The sequence below is a fragment of the Dipteris shenzhenensis genome, chromosome 2 (genome assembly GCF_047967505.1).
Source record: "Dipteris shenzhenensis isolate YYH24624 ecotype China chromosome 2, Dip_SZ_1.0, whole genome shotgun sequence".
NCBI classification, from domain to species: Eukaryota; Viridiplantae; Streptophyta; class Polypodiopsida; order Gleicheniales; family Dipteridaceae; genus Dipteris; species Dipteris shenzhenensis.
The window spans coordinates 4,513,252-4,517,774 of NC_141597.1; positions in this window are offsets into that span (position 1 = coordinate 4,513,252).

A 4,523-nucleotide genomic window follows, 5' to 3' on the forward strand; every position below is an offset into this window, starting at 1 on the left:
TAGTTGGGAGATCAGTGTGTGTTTAGATTTCAAAATCCCATCAATAAATGAACCATACAATTAATTCAATTGTTTGGATAACAATAAAAAGTTGCATATAATAAATGGATTGAAATTTTTAAGGAAACAGAATTGACATAACTTTGACCTGAGTAATAGGATCAACAATAGAATTTTTCATTATATTGAGGTTTTGACCATGCAGACCATATTTGATGGGAATGATTATATCCATGCATCTCAAGCTATACATTATTTATGTGTGTACAAAGTATCATTTCCATCAAATATTTGTGTGTTCCAATAAGATATCCCAAAACGTGTTTTTTACCGTTGTGCATGACACTTGGTAAAACACATGACGTAATGTGTCCCCAACCATGCAAACCATATCAATGGGCATGATACTTTGCACACACCTGAGGATAGGTGATATTGATGCATTTACAAAGTATCATGTGTTGAGGATTCATCTCAACATGATGTGTTGTCATGTGTGCATAGCACTAACACATAGAGTGCTAAAAAGGAAAGATTTAGAAACCCTAATCCTAACCCTAAAGGGGGGTTTGTATATATTCTTTATTTTCAACTTAATATACATGTGTCCTCTATCCTCATCTCCACTCATCTCATGTCCTCTTTCCATATTTGTTCATGGTATCAAAGCTCCCTTGCCTTCCACTGGGGCATTGCGATCCATGTGGGAGAGTGTGAGAGAGCAAGAGATTGAGAGCGATTGAGGGTTCATCTTTTTTTTTTTGGTAGAAAAAAAAGTTTGTATTTTATTATATCATCATCATAAATATTCACAATACATGTTCTTTAGCATAGAATAGCCAGCCCCCATGGGGAGAAGTTTCTTTACCAAAACATTTCTAATAGATACTCATGAGCTTGAGGGCTTCTGAAATTGTCATAGCAACATCAAAGTTAAAAGAGAGGTACATATGAATCATATGTATCATATGTGTCATCATCATTAAAGTAATAAGAGTAGTTGAAGTTCTCTAAATCACGAGAGATGTCAGAGCCATCTGTGGCAATAGCTTGGGCTTCACTGGGTGATACTAGCTCCTTCTTTATAGTTGGAAGTGGGACCTATTTAAGAAAATCAGTAAACTTAGGGGGGATTTCAAAAGGTGTGGTGTTATCAATCCTAAAACAACTTTGAATATGGTCTTAAAGGTGAGCATTAAAGAGAGCAGCCTCAATTCTCAGCTAGTTTATCATTTCTGTAATTTTCCTCTAGTCATGTTCAGCTAGTTGAGAAAAAGCAAGTCAACATGCAACACAATTTGATTAAACTAGAAATTGTTTTTGGTTATCCAAATAAACCAAAGTGCATGTGCTCCGATAGGTGTCCATAATTCCTGTTTTGTCCGTGCAGAGTCTCCTAGTAATATGGGTTTCCAATTTATTGGCTCCCCTGTTTCAAGTTGTATTATTTTCCACACCTTTCTAGCAATAGCACAGGCAACAAAGAGGTGAAAATTATCTTCATTTGTAGAGGGAGATCTCATGAATTTGCCATTCCCCTTTCCAATCCTCAGTCCTCTATTGTTAGTCCACATAGCTTTATGCATTATTAGCCAAAGCAAGGCATACATTTTGTCAGGGATTGAGCTTCATTAAATGGAGTAAAATCTGAATTTCCATTTTCCCTTAGAGTCTTGGAGTTTCCATCGAGTATTAAGGACCATGTAGAGATGTCCAATGTCCCTAGTTGGAGTGGGGATAGGGAAGAAAGAAGTACTCTCTACCCAACTAAACTCTCTACTATAAACCAAGAAAGATCCACCTTTCCATTGCTGATTGCCCTCCCAGAGTTGAATTCTATTCAAGACAAATGTCTAGCTTTGGTTAACTAAATTAAACTCTCTCCTAATCTCAATCCAAGTTTTCCATACATCCTTCATAGGAAAAATGAATGTTTGTTGCAAGGCTTGGTACACAATACAAGGAATTCCAAAGACTACTTTCTATAGGTATAAGAAACAATATGATCTGGGAGCACAAAAAGCTAGTTGATCCCAGGCATATACAAGCAAGTGGATATTTGGCGAGAAGTCAACAAAACAATGGAGAGGTTTAAATGCAAGCCTTTGTCAAGGTCAACATTAAGAAGATTATGGAAAACTGTATTCAAACAAGTTAGTCTATCAAAGACAAGTACATTCTCCAAGTGCAACGTTTGCTTTGAACTTAAAATGAAGCTAGAAAGAACAAAGATAGAAAGTGAGGGGAACAATTGCTACTAAAAAGACGAGTGTTGTTTGCAGCAAATGTATTACAGAAGCCTATATTATGCATGGAGGCTATATTTAGAGTTGGACCTGAAGCAAAATCTTTGCATCATTCATGACAAGGTGGATCAAATGAAGAATTGCATACTGTAGGATGCAAGTAAAATGGAAAGACTAGCATTTGTGGAGACTGGTGATGATACTGCACATCCTATTGTGCAGATTGGTAAAGTTCCTTTGTCTATGCAGGATGGAAAAAAGAAATACTTGTCTGATGTATTTCATGTCCCGAATATCACCAAGAACCTAGTTTCTGTTGGTCAAATGGTTGAGCAGGGCTTGCCGGTTAGATTTAATCCTCATGGATGCTTCGTTGAGGATATTAAAAATAAAGGTCGCTTGATAGTAAAAGGGAAGAAGAAGGGCAGGATGTTTACGTTGGATGCGGACATGCCTGAATTGAGTGTAGCAATGTTTGCACATGGGACCGATGTAGTTGCAAATATTGATATCTGGCATAAATGCATTGGCCATGTTAATGTACATCGACTTAAATTAATGCAAGCCCAAAATATTGTTGCAGGATTGCCTAAGTTCAAGGTTGCAAAAATGCATAAAGTATGTGAAGCCTATCAATTTGGAAAGCAGGCAAGGAAACCATTTCCTAGACATGTTCAAGAGAGTAAGAGGCCATTGGAATTAGTCCACTCTGATGTGTGGACTACTAAAGCTGCATCTATTGGAGGCTGTCATTATGTTGTCACTTTTATTGATGACTACAGCAGAAAAGTTTGGGTGTATTTTATGAAAAAGAAAAGTGAAGTGTTTGCGCATTTCAAAGCTTTTAAAGCTATGGTTGAAAAAGAAATAGGCTTGCAAAAAAAATGCCTAAGGTTAGATGGAGGGGGAGAGTACCTCTCAAATGAGTTTGCAAGGTTCCTACAGGAGCATGGCATAAAGCGGCAATATTCATGTAGTCATACCCCACAGCAAAATGGACTTGCAAAAAGGAAAAACAGGCATATTGGAGAGGTATCTCATGCCATGCTTAATGAAAAAGACCTACCAGATTATTATTAGGCTGAAGAAGTTGCTACAGTAGTCTACATAATGAATAGGACTCCCATTGCAGCAATACATGGCATGACGCCAGAGGAGAGGTATAATGGTAGGAAACTAGATATTTCTCATTTGAAAGTTCATGGTTGCATTGCCTATGTTCATGTGCCAGATGAGTTGAGATCCAAGTTGGATCTAAAAGCTGACAAGTGCATCTTTATTGGTTATTCTCTGTAGCAGAAAGGGTTTAGATGCTATAACCCTTCTACTCATAAATTTTTAGTGAGTAGAGATGTTGTTTTTGATGAGATGAGTAGCTGGTATAAACCAACAAATGTGATTGACAATGTAGATTGCGTAGAATTCACAATAGCAATCACAAAATATTAGTGGACCTCTAGTGTCCTCTAGGAGTGGTCCACATACTTCACCATGGATAGGTAGATTGAGATCAGGAAGATCTCCTCAAAGCAATACAGATAGTGGTATGCAAGTATCACAAAAAGAAAAAGAGGAAGTAGATCAGCCCATAGTTGATGTGAATGTAGGTCATTCTCATGTGGATGGTGAATCCAGTGGCTCAGAACAGAGCCTTGATGATGAGTTGGGTATTCCTTCTGCTGTTACGCCTCGAGTAAGGAAGACAAGGGATGTTTTGAGAGCATCTGGTAGTGAACCTATTTTGTGCGTGTTTACAAGAGCTAGGTATCATGTAGATAGGCTAAAATATGATGGATTTATAGCCATTCACTATGCCTATATGGTCAAAGTTATACATGAACCAGAACCCACTTCTTTTAAGCAAGCCATGGGAAAAGAAAAATGGGAGAAAGCCATGGATGAAGAAATGGATGCCTTGGAAGCAAATGCTACATGGGAATTGGTGTATTTGCCTAGTAATGTTCAGTTCCTTCTTTGATTCCCCAGAATCATCATCTTGAGGGAATGCCTACTTCATGATGTTGATCTTGAGGGAAGGTGTTGAGAGATCACGCTCAACATCATGTAATCATATGTGCATAGCACCATCATGTGATCATATGTGCATAGCACTAACCTAATAGAGTGCTCTAAAGGAAAGGGTTAGATACCCTAACCCTAACCTTATAAGGGTTTGTATATATTCTACATTTTCAACTAAATCTAGTGTTAGTCATTTACGGTGTGCTCTCTAGCTGTGCCCTCTCTCCTCATCTCCACTCTTCTCCTCTCTCCCTC